This window comes from Humulus lupulus, chromosome 6 (genome assembly GCF_963169125.1).
Source record: "Humulus lupulus chromosome 6, drHumLupu1.1, whole genome shotgun sequence".
Lineage (NCBI taxonomy): Eukaryota > Viridiplantae > Streptophyta > Magnoliopsida > Rosales > Cannabaceae > Humulus > Humulus lupulus.
The window spans coordinates 82,576,270-82,596,791 of NC_084798.1; positions in this window are offsets into that span (position 1 = coordinate 82,576,270).

Below are 20,522 nucleotides of genomic sequence, written 5' to 3' on the forward strand. Positions count from 1 at the left end.
CTTTTTTCCTTCCAGGAAGTTCTAGGAAATGTGTCACCTCCCACAGGCGACACATCACAGATGCCTTTGTAATAACGCCCCGAGCATCACCCCAAAATATCTTCAAATGCCTCCAAACTTCTAGAGAATGTTTGGATACCTCATTGTATCACTTTAGACCCATAAAAGTAACTTTTGGATGCCTTCTACACAATCTCATATTTTCACTTCAACTTAAGTAAAAAATGTTAAGTGTTTTGCACCTCAACGTGTAAACATCTTAACCATTATATTTAACCAATCTCAACATTCCCCCACTTAGTTAAATATAATCCTCTCTTCTCATCGTAACAATTTTGGTGCATAAAATAAAGTATCTTTCAATTTGAACTTTACCTTACTGAAAGTATTACAAAGCCTTATCAAAGTCATTGGTGTCTTGAAGATTGAACAAAGTACTCCTTAACGATAGGATCGGTAACACCTCACACAACTCCACTTGACCATTCATTTTCCCACTGTTACACTTATCACTTTTCATGACTTTGTGCTCATCCATTTCATGAATTTCTGTGGAGAAAAATCCAACTCCCATGGGAGGCGGCACCACCTATAAGTTCACATAGGTAAAGTTCTTACATCATCTTTGCTACCTTTAGAGATACTTGTTTCACACAACTAAACTTCATTAAAATCCCTACGCTTAACCCTCACTTGGTAACAACCAACACTAACCATCCTTTGATGGAACTCACGACTTTGTTTGTGTTGAAACTATTCACCCAATGACTTGTTCTTACCCATTGAAATATTGCCCTTGATGTTCACATGTTTGGAGTTGGGTTGCCATCATTGGTGAATATATTATTCTAGGAGTTTTAGTCTCATCCCTTTTGAAGTGGAACTTACTAAACTCTTCGCAAGAGGTTTTGTAAATGGGTTTGGTAAGTTCTCACTTGTCTTAACATATAAGATTGATATGATTCTTCCTCGAATCAATTTTCTAACATACTCATGTCTTAGACTTATATGTCTAGACTTCCCACTATTTATGCCATTATATGATATATCTAGTTTGGCTTGACTATCACAATATGTTGAGATCATCGATATCTCATCTGCCGAAATTGAGATATCCAACATGAGATCTCTAAGCCACTCAATCTCTTTGTCGGTGGTTGCTAAAGCTATAAACACAGCCTCCATGGTTAAGTGTGAAATACATGTTTGTTTATTGGAACCCCAAGAAACTGCTCCTCCTTCGACAATAAACACACAACCACTTGTGGAGAAATTATCTCCCACACTCAATATCCAACTAGCATCATAATATCCGTCAAGTATCTTTAGGAACATTGAATATTGGAGGCCTAGCTGCTTGGTCCTTTTAAGGTACTGTAGAACTCTCTCAATTTCTTTCCAATGTTCCATATTTGGATAACTAGTAAACCTGTTATGATTAATGCCCTAAAATCATGTAAATACATTTTATTGATTTAAATAATGGTACAATTTTATTATATTTGAATTATAATTAATGTTTTAATTAAGTATATAATAATATCAAGAAAATTCCTTATTCATTCATGAGAATATGATATGGTATTAGTACGAGAGAATTATGATCATATATAATGAATAAAATGGTCACTAACATATTAAAGTAAAGAATCTTTAATGAATGGTTACTAGTGTGGTTTACTAAGCATACGAGATGCAAGTGATCTAGATTCGAATTACTAATGTGGATAAACATCTTAGTAAATGTGCAGTATATAATAGAGATTATATATGACAGAGCTGATGCGGATTAATTATCTTTATAAACTTGTCATTTAACATAAAGATTTAATTCTTATCATAATAGATGACCATTTGTAGATTAGTCTAAATCTCGAGCATTCTTGAACTCTTGTTTCTGTTTATTGGAACTTTTGATTCACTCATAAATGTTTCTTAGTATAATGAGGCTAATAAATTTTTTTTTGGAGATTCAATATCATGAATGGTTAGGAACATGATTTACGATAATGGAATCCATACTTTCCTAACAGATCGAATATTGGTTTCGTTAAGGGTTAATTCTTGAACTAAAAAGTTATTGAGCTCAAATCTATGATTTAATTATAGATTAATTATTCGCTAGTGAATTAATAGTACTTAAGGATCAAGAGGTAATTAGAAGGGTAAGACGATAATCTTGACTAGCTCTAATTAATGAACCAATAAATGGAGGACATAACTACATTTATTGATTATATCAATGGACTACAAGAGAAAACTCCGTAAATATAATTCTATAAATAATTAGAGTGCAACTCCATATTTATAGTGGAGTAATCATGGAATTAATAAATAAGATTATTAGATGAAAGAGTTTAATTAATAATCTGATTTATTGAAATTTCAGATCATAGGTCCATGGTCCCCAGATCACCTCTGTCCTACACTGTCAAAGGTAAGGATGTCAAAAGAAAGATTTGTAGAGAGAAGGACTTAATTGCAAATGAATTAATTTTCAAGGGCAAGGAAATAATTATGTGATAATTATGGGCAATTGATTAATTATTTAACTATATACTTTTCATTTTGAAAAACTATTGGTTAAAATTAATATTAATCATGTTTGGATTAATATGAAAGAGAGATTAATAATTATCTTATTTATAACAAGATATTTATTTATTTAAAACTGATATTTTAAAATAAAGTTAATTTTGAATTAACCCATATTTATTTTGGGAGAAATATATTGTTTTAAATACTGATTAAACAAACAAATGAAAAAAATTAGGGTAAACCCTAATGGTGTGGTTAACACACTCATTATGCAGCGAGTATGGCACTACACATAGGGATTTCTGTACGCCCTAAATATCCACAGGCTATTAGCGAGCTGAGAAAGGGCATAGTTATATCATCCATGTGGAAGCCACGTACCCGGAGCTGCTGTTACAAGGTCCCACCTCTTTAGCTCGAGGTAACCAAAGGCTTAATGAGATTGCTAAGGAGTCGGGTCAGAAGTATGGACACCACGAACTGAGATTACATCAAGCTCGAGACACGAGCTTGAGTTGGCACCCCTGACCTTTTATAAAGTCAACCACGCAATGTAAACGCGCATATATCAGGCATCACGTGTCTGATCCATTCCTGAATTCTCGAACACGCAGCATAAACATGCGTGTTACGGCTGGGTTGGGCCGTGCGGCCCATTATCCCCCTTACCTATTGATTAGACCACACTTCAATGTCAGGTTTTAGGAATTAATCATGAATGTCACAGAAGTGATATGATGGGTAAGAAGGTCACGGGATGACCTCCCTTGCCAACACCTAGGTGCCCTCTCCCTATAAATATGGAGACCATGGGGGTTGCAAAGGGTTGGATTCTAATTTGTAAAGAAATACCCTGTAAAGAAGATAAGAGAGATATCAATAATATTGGATGGTGGACTAGAAGGATTTTAACCTTTTAACCACCTAAAACAATATTCGTGTTATCATTTTACTAAGAGATCATTCATCTATTATGGTTCATTATTTAGCACTAATCCCTCTCCTTATTCTATTAATTATCTGTTGCCGAAGAACCGCGTCAACAATTTGGTGCTTTCATTGAAAGGCTGTTAGATTGGTGCTATCACAAATACCCAACCATGGTAGTCACTCGCTCAAGACATGGAAACGAGGTAGACCAACGTGATGGGCAGGAGGCTCATCATGCCGCCATGTCCGATGATCAGAACCCAGAGGTTCAGCAGCGGCCGGGCAAGCAGCCAATAGGCCAAGACGACACTGGAAGTTTGGCTCCCCGACCGCCCAATCCGAGCCCAGATTTCTACACGGCGGTAGAAATGGAAAATGCTCAATTGAGGAGTCAACTGACAAAAGCTAACCAGTAGATTCAAGAGGTTTTGGCCCGACTACCCCCTCTTACAACCGACGCCAATGTCGGAAAGAGGCAAGGCGAGACTCATAAGTCCCGCTGGGTTTATCGGTCCAGGCCCAGTCGGTCGGTCAGACCCCCAACATCAAATTCTACTCCCACATCGCACCACCGGGAGACCACATTTGAGGAACTTCCTAGGGCCGAGCAGCAGTACAGCCGATCGGTCCGGACCTCAACTCCCAGCTCACTTCCGCCCTCGAGCGCACCCAGGAGGGCTCGAGGAAGCTCGCGAAGGAGATCCGGGGAGGGCTCGCAACGACAGCCTGCCCTGGCCAGCCGTCCTGCGCCCCGCTCAGACCGCCGAGCACAGGACGCGGAGGATGGTAAAGCAGAGCGGCTGCGACCTAACTTGATCCACCCTGACGGGACCAGGATCGCATCCCCAGTCAGGCATCCTCCTTCACCAATAAGATACCCGTCTCCTCCCCCGCCAGTCCGAGACATTCCGACTCATTGGAGCAGTAGGAGAAATCCTCCTTCCGTCGGACCTTCCCATCGTAGCCGGGTGCCCAGAGAAGTCCCGGATCCTCATCCCCAGAGGCGGGCTCCGAGCTTCTAAAATGGAAGCTATTGGACCGGAAGCCATCAAAGTGACCTCTCTGGCGGAGACCTGCGCCAACGCTTGAGCTCGGCGCAAAGTCCTCAGGCCGCCCCGACGGGCGACCTCCGAGATCGTCTAAACTCTCAAAGGGGAGACCCAGTGGGAAACGACAGCCGTGCTTGCCAAAGGGAAGACCTGTTCAAAGTACGCGACAGCGGGAATGCCCCATATAACCTATCTCAAGATAGGAGGGACAATAACCCGCCAAACGCGTACAATGGATCCGGAGCTGTTGAACAGCCCCGGAACAACCAAGGAAGTCAGGACAAAACCCTTGAGCGTCTGGCTCAAATGGAGGAGCTGATGAGGAAGCTCTTATCGAAAAAAGAAAAAGATGATTATGATTCAGGGGACGAACTTGAGCTCTTCGCCCCCAGCATAGCAGCAACGACATATCCACCTGGTTTTCGTATGCCACACTTGTCCAAGTTCAACGGAGACGGGGACCCGTCAGATCATCTGGGTATGTTCAACACCCTAATGATGGCCCACAACATTGGTCCCGAGCTGAGATGTCTAATATTTCCTTCCACCTTGACTGGGCTGGCCAGACAATGGTTCAAACAGAGTAAGAAGCAGTCAATCAGCTCGTGGAAAACTTTCTCTGCTGACTTCAAGAGAGCATTCCGAGCTTCCCAGGCTGCCCGCGTCAAGGCCGATACCCTGGAAAACGTAAGGCAGCAACCCAACAAGCCTCTGAAGGCTTACCTGAGCAGATTCGCGAACATCGCTGCTCGGGCCAGAGACGCAGATGACAGCTCCAAGCTCATGGCTTTGAGGACTGGGATCCTCGTCGGAGGAGGACTCTGGGAAGAGATACAGAGAAAGGGAGTCAGCACCATAACTGAATTCTTAAATAGGGCCTAGGGATGGATAAACCTGGAGGAGGCACGAGCATCAGCCGCGGGAACCAGCCAGGCCCCTGAACAGCCCGCTGGAGTGGGAACGGACGTCGTGGCAGCGACCCAAACTGTTACACAGAATAACCAGTTTGGTGGAGGCAAGAGAAAGGGGAGCAGCGAGGGCAACTAGCACGGCCCAAAGAAGAACAAGTTCGTAGAAAAATTTAAGCCAGTCTACGCGACTTATACCGAGCTCACCCACCCTAGGGAGAACATCTTCCTAGCAAATTCTGCTCGCCTCCCCTGGAAGAAGCTAGAGCCATTGAAGCACCAGAAGGGTAAGCGAGACCTTTCCAAGTTTTGTCGGTTCCACAACGACATTGGCAACAATACCAATGATTGTAGGCACCTGAAGGATGAGATCGAGACTCTCATCAGAGCCAGACCCTTGGCTCAGTATGTGTAGAATAGAGTTCCCGCCGGCCATCCAGCTCCGGAAGTCCCGATAAGTCAGCCCGGGTTTTGGGTAGACCAGGACGTCCCTCCTCCCGTGATAGGAGGAGAGATCTCCACGATCTCCGGAGGCCCCCATCTGGTTGGCACGAGCAGAGGTGCCCAAAAGAGATATGTCAATGAACTTAAGGCTCATAATGGAGTGGAGTTCATCCCTGAGCAGCATCTACCAAAGCAGCAATGATTGGAGAGGCAACCAATCATATTTACTGAAGAAGATGCCAGCCACGTCCAGTTCCCTCATAATGACCCTCTGGTCGTAGCCGTTCAGCTCACTAATCGGAGGGTTAGGAGAGTACTGGTCGATAATGGGAGCTCGGTAAACCTACTATTCTAGTCTACGCTAGAAAAGATGGTTTTGTCTGTCACCGAGCTGAAAGCCACCTCCATGATTCTATACGGATTCTCTGGAGAAGGATCGGCGGCGATAGGAACAATCGAGCTGGTGATCACCTTGGGAGAGGGACCTCAGACAGTCTCAAAACTCCTTGAGTTTGTGGTCATCGATTGTCCCGCCGCGTACAATGCCATTTTGGGTCGACCTACACTAATAGCGTTTGAAGCCATTACCTCCATCCGCCACCTCGCGCTAAAATTCCCCTATTCCTCGGGGATATGCATGGTCCGTGGCGATCAACTTGCTGCCAGGGAATGCTACAACATTTCTATGAAGGGAAAATTAAAACTCGGGCAGTTAACGATGACCATCCAGGGCGGAAATGAGGAATCTCAGGAACTTGTGCCTAATCCTGAGATTGAAAAACCTCAAAATGCCGAAGGGGAAAATATCATCTTAAGTGATGATATCGACCCCAGAATAGGCAAGGATAGATCTGAGCTCCAAGCTATCGAAGAGCTCGAGGAGGTAAATATCGATCCATAAAATTTCTCGCAGATGGTAAAGCTCGGGAAGAATCCATGTGGCGAAAGGAAGGCGGAGATGATTAAGTTCCTGCAGGAGAACCTAGACGTGTTCGCATGGTCTCATGAAGACATGGTGGGGATCAGTCCGAGTGTCATCATGCACACCCTCCACCTGGATAAAAGCGTGCCTGCAAAATCCCAGAAACAAAGGCGCCTAGGAACAACCCGAGCTGAGGCCCTAGAGGAGGAAGTAGCCCGGCTCTTAAAGTGCGGCTTTATCCGCAAAGCTAAGTTCCTGATCTGGGTCGCCAATCCTATGTTGGTCCCAAAGCCCAACGGGAAATGGCAGACCTGTATCGACTTCTCCGATCTGAACAAAGCCTGCCCCAAAGATTGCTTCCCCTTGCTGAGGATCAACCAATTGGTAGATGCCACGGCGGGGCACGAGCTCATGTCCTTTATGGATGCGTATTCAGGCTATAATCAGATGGCCATGAACCCAGCATACCAGGAACACACTAGCTTCATGATCCTGACTAACATTTATTGTTACAAGGTCATGCCCTTCGGGTTGAAGAATGCCGGAGCTACATACCATAGGTTGGTAAATAGGATGTTTTCCAACCAGATCGGGAAGAACATGGAAGTGTACGTTGATGACATGCTGGTCAAGTCAAAAACTGCCGATTACCATGTTTCCGACCTGGAGGAATGCTTTAAGATATTGAGAGAATATGGCATGAGGCTTAACCCACAAAAATGCACTTTCGGGGTCACGTCAGGAAAATTCCTGGGTTTCATTGTCAATACCAGAGGAATCGAGGCAAACCCCGATAAGATCAGGTCGCTGCTCGAGATGCCCTCACCTCGGTCGCAAAAGGACGTTCAAAGCCTGACAGGAAAGGTGGCGACCCTTAATCGGTTTATTTCTAAATCTACCGACAAGTGTCTGCCATTCTACAACCTGCTCCAGGGGAATAAGAAGTTCGAGTGGACCGAGGAGTGCGAGCGTGCCTTCCTTGACCTGAAAGTACACTTAACCGAGCTGCCCGTATTGTACAAACCAACGACAAGAGAGCCTCTTTTCCTTTACCTAGCTATCACGGAAGATGCAGCTAGCGCCATATTAGTCCGAGAAGAAGAACGGTCTCAGAAGCCAGTCTATTACATCAGCAAAAGGCTTCTCGGAGCTGAGTCCCGGTACCCATTGATGGAGAAGATGGCCTTCTGTCTTATCACAGCCTCCCGAAAGATCAGGCCGTATTTTCAGTCCCACTCAATACACGTCATAACCGAACAGCCTTTAAGGCAGGTTTTGCAAAAACCTGAAGCATCGGGACGTCTGTTGAAGTGGGCTATTGAGCTCAGCCAGTTCGAGATTTTATACATACTATGAACTTCAATAAAAAGCAAGGCCATGGCTGATTTTGTGGCAGAATGCATGGGATTCCGAGAAGATCTTGTAGAAGAGTCAGCCCAGGCGTCCTTACCCTAGACCTCATGGAAGGTCTTCGTAGATGGCTTGTCTAACGAGAACGACTCTGGGGCTAGAGTCATTTTGATATCCGCAGAAGGACATCGATTCCACTTGGCGTTGAGATTCGGATTCAAAGCGTCCAACAACGAGGCTGAATACGAAGCTTTATTGGCCGGGCTAAGGGTGGCGCAGGAGCTGAAGGCCAGCTCCGTCCAATGTTACAGCGATTCCCAGCTCGTGGTAAACCAAGTGCTAGGGGAGTACCAAGCACGGGGAACCAAGATGGCTGCTTACCTTGCCAAGGTAAATAGCGAGCTGTCTGCATTCGAGCGTGGCTCAATTGAGCAGATACCTCGGGAGCAGAATTCCAACGCGGACGCCTTGGCAAAGCTCGCTACCTCTGGAGAGACGGAGACTTTAGGGTTAGTGCCGGTAGAGTTCTAGAGAAACTAAGCATAGAGGAAGTCGGGGCGGAGGTTGAGATGATCGATGCCAGACCGACCTGGATGACCCCCATCCTCGAATATCTCACAGCAGGAAAGTTACTTGAAGAGAAAAATGACACAAGGCGGGTACTTTACCAAGCTCGAAGGTATACAGTGGTAGATGGGATATTATATCGGCGTGGACACTCCTTACCTCTCCTACTGTGTGTCCTGCCAAGCGAAGCAAAGGCCGTTTTGCAGGAAGTGCACGAGGGTTTTTGCAGGGATCACACTGGGGGGCAAAGCTTGGCCCTGAAGATATTAAAGCAAGGATATTACTAGCCCACTCTATCAAAGGACTCAATCTCCTACATCAAAAAATGTGACAAGTGCCAGCGATTTGCCACAGTTGCCTGAGCTCCCCCAGTCGAGCTGAAGACAATCTCGTCCCAGTGGCCATTCGCGGTCTGGAGAATTGACTTGGTTGGCGCCCTCCCTACCGGAAAGGGAGGAGTATGTTATGTGGTGGTGGCTATCGACTACTTCACCAAGTGGGTAGAAGCAGAGCTCCTGGCAACAATCACTTCAAAAAGAGTCCTCCACTTCGTGGTCTAAAGCATTATCTGCCGATTCGGGCTACCAAAGAAGATCGTATCAGATAATGGAACGCAGTTCGAAAACGACCTCTTCATCAAATTCTGTGAGAGGCACGACATTGTAAAAAGCTTCTCCTCTGTGGCCTATCCCCAGGAAAATGGGTAGGTCAAGGCCGTCAATAAGACACTAAAGGAAAGCCTTAAGAAAAGACTGGACGAAGCCAAGGGAGTCTGGCCAGAACAGCTCCCCCAGGTATTGTGAGCATACCGGACCTCACATCGAACGTCGATGGGTCATACTCCTTTCTCCCTGGCTTTCGGGAGTGAGTCAGTCCTTCCTGTCGAAGTAAAGGTAGCCTCGCAAAGAGTCCAGGCATTTGACCAAGACCGCAATCATGAATTTCTCTGCGCGTCCCTCAATCTGATTTATGAAAGACAAGAAGATTCACAGCTACAGCTCGCGTATTATCAACAAAAGATCACTCGTTATTTCAACTCAAAGGTCAGAAAGCGCGCCTTTAGTGTTAGCGACCTGGTCCTCAGAAGAGTCTTCTTAGCCAGTAAGGATCCCAAGGATGGAGTATTGGGACTGAACTGGGAAGGGCCCTACCAAATAACCGAGGTCATTAAAGAAGGAACCTACAAGTTAGCTTGGCTTAATGTAGAAGCAGTCCCACGAACTTGGAACGCTATCCATCTGAAGAAATATTACCAATGATACCTTTGTTGGCTTAATCAGAAAGGCCGTCTTTTGTTTATAAAGTAATGAGAATTAAATCTTTTTACATTATTGTGTATATTTGTGGATGCAAAGTCAAGTAACCACGAAAGACCCTTCCCTAGTTACTTGGGGGGCATATGCCCTGGATATAACCAGGTCATCCAAAAAACTTAGAAGTTAATTCAAATTGGTTGATCGATGTTTTTCTTGAAAAGCACGAGATATCGATAAAGGATTAACGCGAAGTAAGTTGTATCCTGGATATAACCAGGCTGTCCTAAAAAACTTAGAAGTTAGTTCAAATTGATTGATTGATGTTTTTCTTAAAAAGCATGAGATATCAATAAAGGATTAACCCGAACTAAGTTTTCAAAATTAATTTCCTGGATTCAACCAGGTCCTAAAACTTAGAAGTTAGTTCAAATTGATTGATCGATGTTTTTCTTAAAAAGCACGAGATATCAATAAAGGATTAACCCGAACTAAGTTTTCAAAATTAATGTCCTGGATTCAACCAGGTCCTAAAACTTAGAAGTTAGTTCAAATTGATTGATCGATGTTTTTCTTAAAAAGCACGAGATATCGATAAAGGATTAACCCGAACTAAGTTTTCAAAATTAATGTCCTGGATTCAACCAGGTCCTAAAACTTAGAAGTTAGTTCAAATTGATTGATCGATGTTTTTCTTAAAAAGCACGAGACATCGATAAAGAATTAATGTGAACTAAGTTTTTAAATTAATGTCCTGGATACAACCAGGACTTGTCTTAGAAGTTGGTTCAAGTTGATTAGCATGTTTTTTCCTAGAAAAGCATAAGATGCCAATCACAACACCAACAAAAAACTATGATTATTACCAAATGCATAGAAGAAAAACAAGATAGAGGCAAAAATATGTAAATCAATTGAAATAAAGTTGAAGAAATAAATTGTCTCGAGGTTAAAAATCCTCATAATATAAAGTTACAAAAAAAAGGGTAAAAAAGTAAAAGATAAAAGAAAAGGAGGAAAGTCCTATGCCCCACCAGGCTGCTCTGATGAGGTCACCCCCTCGCCATCCTGCTCGGTGGTAGTGGAAGTCTCCCCGATATCGGAGGCCGCCTCTTGTTGAAGGCGAGCTTTGAACTTCTCCAAGAAGGACTCCCACGTGTCCCACCCCAGAAAGGAGAAGTCACCATCCGGGTTGAAGACCCAGCAGTGGTACAACATAGCCTCCATGGAGGAGCTGGAAGCTGCCCTCTCTGCCGCCAGAGCAGCCTTGGCCTCTTTAGCCTCAACCTTTGTGGTGTCCAGTGCGGCCCGGCCAGCCTTGGCCTCCTCAAGCTCGATCTTCGCAGCGGCTAGGGCGGCCATGGTGGCCTCAGGCTCCTGCAGCTTGGTCTGGGATGCCGCCGAGCAGTTGCTAGGGCCTCCTTGGCGTCCCTTTCATGTTTCTGAGCAGTCGCGAGGGCGACCTGAGCAGCTTGGTGCTTTCCCCTGATCTCCTCGATCCTAGCCTTGGACCGAGATATGCTCCGATGGAGGGCCAGAGCCACCTGCAAGACCAAAAGATAATAAGGCAAGTGCCTTAGGAAAAAAAATATATACGATACAAACGAATAGGGAGTACCAATGGCAAATCCAACTTACCATGAGGGTCATCCCCAACGAAGACTCCATCACATTCTTAGGGCTCCTTGTCTTGATCTCCCGCAGATCCCTTGAGGTGGCCTTGTAGCAAAGATCCACCATGTAGGTCGCGGTTTCGTAGACCGTCCCCCTAAGGCATCAAGGACTTTCTCTAAGGCCTGGGGGTTGACCGGGACGTGTACACCAGAGGTCGGAACTGAAAAGGTCCCAGCGGGCGCTTGTTGTTCCCGAGTGGAGACAGGAGGTCGCAGGGGAGGTGGAGCCATCATCTTCTTCGTTGCAGGAGGGGGTGGAGGCACCTTCTCCAAAGCAGCAGGGGCTTGGTTTTTCCCCTTTGCAGGAGACTTAGAGGTAGTCCCGATGGCTTTCTTCGCCATCCAAAGCCTCTTCACCATGGACCTAGAAGACCCAGAGGAAGGGTTTCCTCCAGGGAACATAGCTCGCAAATCATTGTTCCCGGGCTGCGATATCTCCTCTATTGAAACAAAGACAGCAAAGCATTAATATACATGTAAAAATATTTGTGCAAAAAAAAAAAAAGAAATCATAGCTTAAGTATGTATTGAAAGGGGTCCTACCCTCCAATCTAGAGGAGGAATCTATGGTCACGAACTCCGGTCCCGGAGCTTCAGCGGGGGAGTCTAAGATAACGACTTCATGAGCTAGAAGAGGCTCTGGGTCCGGATCTGCCTCGGGACTGGACTCTTCAATGTACTGCCTAAGACCCGGAGCTACTACACCCTCAAGGAGGGAGGGCCACAACCTAAGATTGGTCCCATACTCCTCAAAAAAGGTCGACCGAAAGGCCAGGGTATTATCTATGACTATAGTACCCCTAGGGCGGTTCATGTCATAACACAACATGAGCTGGTCGACGCATTGGAGTAGGGTGATGTCGTGGTCTGGGTCATTTTGGTGGCGATGAACGGGTTGGCTGGGGTTAAACCTAGCAAGCCTTAGGTCGGCGGTGGCCCTATCTAAATCCCTAAATAAATAAGGGTTTTCTTGGCCAGAGGGGTCGGCTGCAGCCCCAGTCTGGGCCCTCTCCACATTTACTTCTTGGGTGACCTCCAGTGCCCGTTTCCGCTGCACGAGGGCCACCTCATCCTCCTCGTCCTCATCCTTGCCCGTGGCCTCCTCCTCGGGGATGGGCGCCATCTTGCGAGCAGCGGGGATGGTCCGCGGTCTCCTCAAGGCCAGAGTCTGGCCCTGAGAGATTAACTTACACGCCAGCATCGTCTCGTCAGACACGAGCTGGCGATAATCCTTTTCACTTGGGGGGAGCCCCGCCAAGGTCTCATATTAACCTCCAAGGGTCACTGACTTGGCCGTCCTCGCGAAAATAGCTGCATGATAGTTTCTAAGTCAGGAACGAATAAAAAGAGGCTAATCAGCAATCAACTTACGAGTTGAAATATAAGGAACTTACGAGGACGGTTGAAGTAATGGTGTTCGCAGTTGCGAAACCCCTTTATCATAAAGAACTGGTCCTTAAAGTCATTGGGGTGGCTGGGCAGCTCGATGACCGCAGCTGGATTTGAAAAATGGGTCAGGTAGTAGAACCTGTTGCCTCGGCCCCACTGCTCCGGGCAAGCTTTGAGGCAGAAGAAGTAGAGGATGTCCGCCGGTGTGGGGACCTCCCATTCCTGCTTCAGGAATAGATACTTTAACCCCGCTAATAAACGGTAAGAGTTAGGGGGGAGCTGGAAGGGGGCCAGCTTCACGTAATTTAAAAAATCCACGAAGTACTGGTCCAATGGGAGGAAGGCCCCGGCCTTGAGATGCTCGTTGCTCTAGGCGGCGTACTCCTCGTCGAGCGGCGCACAGTGTCACGGGCCGGCTATTTGGGGATTCCAACTAGACGGAACGTGCGGCACTTGCAGACTCTTCAAGCTAGCAAGTCAGCCTACAACACACACCTACAGGCAAACAAACTCAGCGGTTAGCCACATACACATCTCGGACATGCAACGGGCAATAACGAAGTATGAGCAAGCACAAAGCAAGTCATTCCTAGGAACGTCCACACAACACAAAGCACACAACAAGGCAAGTGGCACACAAAGGCCCAACGAAAGTAACAAACAAGTAACACATAAGCAACAAGGAAGTACACAGGGGCAAGTATGGATAAATGTTATTTCATTAGTATATAGCCTTGATAGGGCAAGGGAGTACACAGCTTTGGCCCCTATCTGCTGATGGCCATGGTGCTTCCCTAAGTCACCAGGTCACCTCCCCCTAAGGAGCCTTCTAGGGAAATAAAGTCTTCCCAGGAACATATATGATTTTTGTCTGGGAGACATATGCAATATTACAAAACTGCCACTACCCTATCTCATGAGGTTGCTTGGTGCAAGACTTGACTAATGATCAAGCACCAAGGCATGCTCATTACAAAATGGCCCCATATGGGTGTGCCAAAGGGGCAGCACGCCACACTCTCCCCCACTTAATCTTTTGGCGCCCTCGACGAAGTAGCTTGTAGATCTTCAATCTTCTGCGTGAGCTTCTTCAAGTCTTCCGCCCTTTCCCAGCTGATTTCGTCATCAGCGAGCCCCTTCCATTTTACCAGATATTCCTTATGCTTTTTACGGTCAGTGGTGACCGTTCTTTCCGCCAGGATTTCTTCAGGTTGACGCTTGCTCCTTGGCTGAACACTGACTCCTCCTCTGGTTGACTGGTTGCGCTCTGGATTGGCTGGATCTTCATGATACGGCTTCAAGTTGCTGACGTGAAGGACCGGGTGTATCTTCATCCAAGCGGGTAGGTCGACTTTGTATGAAGTTAGGCCAACTTTTGAGATGACTGAGACTGGACCCTCGTACTTGCGGACGAGTCTGATGTCTTTGTCCCCTCGGAATCTCAACTGTTCGGGCCGCAGCTTGATTAACACTAAGTCACCTGCTTTGAACTCCAGTGGTCTGCGCTTCTGATCTGCCCACTTCTTCATTCTTCTTGAGGCTTTCTCTAGATAAGCTCGGGCAATCTCTGTTGTCTTCTTCCAGTCTTTGGTGAAGTGAAAGGCTCGCGGGTTCCGACCGCGATATTCGTCCACTGTGTGGGGTAACAGTGGTTGCTGTCCATTAACAACTTCAAAAGGGCTCTTATTCGACGAAGAACTCTTTTGAGAGTTGAAAAAAAATTGAGCTACATCGAGTAGTTGCGGCCAATTCTTCTGATTGGCATTGACAAAGTGGCGCAAGTACTCTTCCAACATCCCGTTGAATCTTTCTGTCTGCCCATCTGTCTGCGGATGGTAGCTCGAGGAAATATTCAGTTGTGACCCCAAGAGATTGAATAATTCGGACCAAAACGTCCCCGTGAATCTTCCATCTCGGTCACTGACTATGTTCTGGGGCACTCCCCAATATTTGACAATATGTTTGAAAAATTGTCTGGCTGTCTCTTCTGCCGAACAGTACTTCGACACTGGGATGAATGTTGCATACTTCGAGAATCTATCCACGACCACCAAGATCGCACTTAAATCTCCTGTCTTCGGAAGACTGGTGATAAAGTCAAGCGACACACTCTCCCACGGTCGGCTTGGGACTCGCAAGGGCTCCAACAACCCAGGTGTCTTGTTCCTATCGACCTTGTCTTGCTGGCAGACCAGACATGTCTTGGTGTACTCCACTACATCGTCCCGCATTTGTGGCCAGTAGTATCCCTGCTTCAAGAGGGCATGGGTTCTCTGCCACCCTGGATGACCTGCCCACAGAGTGTCATGACACTCGCTTAGTAATGTCCTTCGCAAATCTCCAGCTTTTGGAACATACAAGCGTCCCCCTTTAGCCCACAGAAGGTCATCCTCCACCCAGAACTGGCGAGTCTTGCCTTCTTTTACGAGCTTCAGGATGGTCCTGACAACTGGGTCTTTTTCTAGGTTTTCTTTAATGCGTTCCTTGAGTGGAGTGTTCACCACGCTAGCCGATAAACTAGCCATGATCTTTAGAGTCGCCAACTCCGCTTTACGACTCAAGGCGTCAGCTGCCTGGTTCAAGCGTCCTGCCCTGTGCTCAAAACGGAAGTCGAATTCCGCCACAAACTCCTGCCATCGAGCCTGCTTAGGGGTCAGCTTCGGCTGAGTAAGGAAATGACTCACAGCTGCATTATCCGTCTTCACCACGAACTTTGACCCCAGCAAGTAATGCCTCCACACTCGCAAGCAATGTATAACTGCGAGGAGCTCCTTCTCCTAGGCAGTATACCTCCTCTCAGCTTCAGACAGCTTGCGACTTTCGTATGCGACTGGGTGGTCCTCTTGTACTAGTACCCCTCCCAGAGCATAATCTGATGCATCTGTCTGTACTTCGAAGGGCTTGCTAATAGTTGGCAAGGCAAGAACAGGATCCTTCATCATGGCTTCTTTCAAACTTCTGAACGCTTCAGCACACTTGTCAGTCCACGCCCAAATCTCACCCTTTTTCAGAAGCTCGGTCAAGGGTGTCGCCCTTCTTGAGTAGCCGTCCACAAATCTTCTATAGTAGTTAGCTAGGCCCAAGAAGGAGCAGAGTTCTTTCACGTTTGTGGGGGCTTTCCATTCCTGGATTGCCCTCACCTTCTCCAGATCCATACGAATACGGCCGCGTTCCACCACGTGGCCTAAGAACTTGATGCTCTCCTGTGCAAACGAGCATTTCTCTCGCTTCACATATAGCTGGTTCTCTCTCAACTTCTGAAACACTTGAGCCAAGTGTTCTTGATGCTTTTCTATCGTGGCGCTATAAACCACGATGTCATCCAAGTACACCACCACGAACTTATCTAGATACTCGTGGAATACTTGGTTCATTAGTGTACAGAAGGTAGCAGGTGCATTTGTCAACCCAAACGGCATTACTCGAAACTCAAATGCTCCGTATCGAGTAACACACGTAGTCTTTGGTTCATCCCCATCTGCAATCCTCACCTGATAATAGCCCGATCTCAAGTCCAACTTTGTGAAGTATTTAGCTCCACTTAGCTGGTCGAACAAATCAGCGATTAGAGGAATGGGGTATGTGTTGCGAACTGTCACCTTATTGAGAGCCCTATAGTCGATGCACAGTCTCAAGCTCCCATCGTGTTTCTTCTGGAATAGCACCGGTACGCCATATGGCGCCTTCGACGGTCTGATGAAGCCTGCCTCCAATAGCTCTTTTAATTGCTTCCTCAATTCTTCTAGCTCAGGGGGTGCCATTCTGTATGGCGCTTTTGTTGGAGGTTTCGCTCCAGGCACCAGTTCTATCTGGTGATCAATCCCCTTCTTTGGTGGCAAGGCTTTGGGGAGTTTATCTGGCATCACATCCCCATACACCTTCAAGACCCTCGTAATTTCTAGTGGAACAATTTCTTCCACAACTTCTTCGAACACGGTGGGCACAGCTACATAAGTCGGCTCCTGCTTCCTCACACCCTTCTTGAACTGTAAAGCTGATAGAAGCTTCACAGCAGGGGGTGGCTTCACCTTTGCAGGTACCATTGAAGGAGTCTCCCCCATTATGAGTAAGCTTCCAGTGGCAGGAATTGGAATGGCACCTTTCTCGGTTAGAAAGTCCATTCCCAAAACTACATCGAAGTCGTCCATATGGACGACCACCAAATCAGTCTGCCCTTCCCACGTGTCGATCTTCACTTTTACCCCTTTAGCCACGCCAGATGTGGCCAAGGCTTTGGAGTTGACCGCCTTCATGCGGCCTGCATCTTTCTCCAGCTTTAGTCCCAGTCGCTTTGCTTCGAGTTCAGAGATGAAGTTGTGGGTGGCGCCAGTATCAATCATCACGCTTTTGGCAGGCTTGCCATTGATAGCGGCATCCATGAACATTAGCCCTTTCCCCAGGGTCTTCTTCCCTTTCTCGCCATGCTTCTTGAGAGCGTTCAACAGGCGGACAGCGCCCATGTGCGCGTACTCTTCTTCTTCTTCCTCTTCTCCTTCACCTTGTTGTTCTTGGCCAATGAGGGCATTTATCTGGCCCCGGAATTTGCATACTGCCGACTTGTGTGGGCCTTTGCAAATCCAACAAGCTAGCGGCTTCTTCCCTACAGCAGCATCTGTCCCACTGGAAGAATTGGACTCAGCTGTCCTCTTCTCTCCCCCACTCTTGCCCTGCCAGGACTTCCCAAACTTTTTACTCCCGACGCTACTTGAGCTGGCTGGAGGGGTAGCCTTTTTCGGCAGGCTACTCTCCGGAGTGTAGTCTGTTAAGCGTTCGGCAGCAGCTTGAGCGGTGGCTAGATCAGTCACCCGCTGTCTTTGAAGTTCTTGCTTGGCCCACGGTTTCAGTCCCTCGAGGAAGCAGAAGAGCCTGTCCACTTCGGACATGTCTTTAATATCGAGCATCAGTCCCGAAAATCTCTTCACATACTCTCGGACTGTCCCGACTTGTTTAAGCTCTCGTAACTGGCGACGAGCTATGTAAGCTACATTTTTTGGCAGAAACTGCGTCTTTAATTCCCTCTTCAGGTCCGCCCAAGATGTGATGGTACACCTGCCATTCTCTATATCATCATATTTGGTCCTCCACCACACTTTGGCATCCCCCGACAAATACATGGTAGCCATGGCGACCTTTCCATCTTCCGAATCGACCCGCACGACTCTAAAGTAATGTTCCATGTCAAAGAGGAAATTCTCCAAATCCTTTGCATCTCTGGCCCCATTATAGGGCCTCGGCTCGGGTACTTTGGCTCGGCCATATTCCATACCTATCGGCCCTGTTGCAGGGGCATTCCCAACCGCTCGCATGGTCAGGTTTACCTTGGCAGTTAGCTCAGCCATTTCTTCTCTGAGCACACCGACTGCCTCCCTGCAATCTTCTGTTGTGTCATTTATTGAAACTTCTTGTTCCCTTAGCATGCGCTCCACTGCCGCGATGCGCTCTTCCCACCGAGGGGAAACAGAAGTACTTGTTGGAGTGTTTCTTTTCTCCAATGCGATAATTCTGGATAGAAGAACATCATTCTCCTTCTCCAACGCAGCTATGCGATTGTATGCATCAGACGAACCCGAGTCCTGACTTGCAGAGGAAAGATCCCTGACCCTCTCGTCCAGGCCATCTAGTTCCCCTACTCGCTTCTCAAGAGCTTCGATCCTCTGAGTGTTGCTCACCATAGTGTGTTTTTGCCAAGCGCTTTCTAACTTGGCTCTGATACCAACTGTCACGGGCCGGCTATTTGGGGATTCCAACTAGACGGAACGTGCGGCACTTGCAGACTCTTCAAGCTAGCAAGTCAGCCTACAATACACACCTACAGGCAAACAAACTCAGCGGTTAGCCACATACACATCTCGGACATGCAACGGGCAATAACGAAGTATGAGCAAGCACAAAGCAAGTCATTCCTAGGAACGTCCACACAACACAAAGCACACAACAAGGCAAGTGGCACACAAAGGCCCAACGAAAGTAACAAACAAGTAACACATAAGCAACAAGGAAGTACACAGGGGCAAGTATGGATAAATGTTATTTCATTAGTATATAGCCTTGATAGGGCAAGGGAGTACACAGCTTTGGCCCCTATCTGCTGATGGCCATGGTGCTTCCCTAAGTCACCAGGTCACCTCCCCCTAAGAAGCCTTCTAGGGAAATAAAGTCTTCCCAGGAACATATATGATTTTTGTCTGGGAGACATATGCAATATTACAAAACTGCCACTACCCTATCTCATGAGGTTGCTTGGTGCAAGACTTGACTAATGATCAAGCACCAAGGCATGCTCATTACAAAATGGCCCCATGTGGGTGTGCCAAAGGTGCAGCACGCCACACGCAGCTCCGCTCACCTTCAAGGGGAGGTTGGGCGTCCAAGGCGCCCCTCCCTATCTCAATGTTATGGGAAAGTATAATTTTGTTGACTTTCCCTTGGGTGGTGACCTCCGAGGCGATCCTCTCGGCCTCGAAAAAGGTGTCAGGCCTCACCTCGACCTCCTTCTCCACGGTTGGACCGAAGTTGGGGATCGGGGAGTCCGTGGTCATCTCCTTTCCTTTGTTGGTTTGCTGGGAAGATGAGCTGCCAGCACTCTTCTTGGGTGCGCTCTTCTTAGGTCCCATCTGGTCGCCTAGCAAACAAAGAAGAAAATTTAGAAAAGGCGACCTAAGCATAAGAAAGAATCTGGTGCGAAGGGTTTCCTTTACACGAGCTGAGGTAATCTCAACACGTGGCGAGTGAGACCACGCGGTTCTATGAACACGCGCTTGTGCTCCCAACGGATCCCCGATTACTCGGAATCCATGTGTCAGGAGGGTCAGAACAAAAGTTTGCCTTGGATGGAAAGTTTCAGTAGGCAACTGTAGGCAAAACCGCCTGTGAAGCGTGTCCCCTAAGCTACCCGGTTTTTGCACCCTAAAAACCTCTTGTTCAAAACAGGCACAAAATTTTTTTACCCAGAAAATCACCCCAGAATTTGTATCCTATGAGTCATGCTCCTAAACAGTTTTTCCTACGGTCGATACCCCTAGGATAAAAACCTACGCATAAAATACCAGCAAAAAAGAGCAGAAGACAAGCAACCTACTACATGCGACTAAAGTGAAAGTTTACCTAAGCAACAGTGTAGGAAAACATTTAAAACATGCACAAACGGAGGACTTACAGAAATGTTTGCTGTGAAGAGACTGAAAGGGTCGTCTGGGTTGAAATCCTGTTGGGATCGCTGGTACCGGAGTCACAAAAGAGCCCTCGTGTCTGAACCTCTGGAACGTTGGGAACAGTGACCAGAAGAAAGAAAGGGTTTTGAGACTGAGAAGAAAGAAGAAGATTAGAAAATTTTCAAATGAAAGGGTGGCTCATGCGAAAGGTGGCTAGCCTTTTATATACGTAAAAGGCCAAAGGATGAGGGACGTTCGATCGCCTTGATGTAGGATACGAGGATCACTACTTGAAAGACGAAACGACGGCCGAAGATAGGCTAGGCCATTTAATGCAGTTCTCTGAAG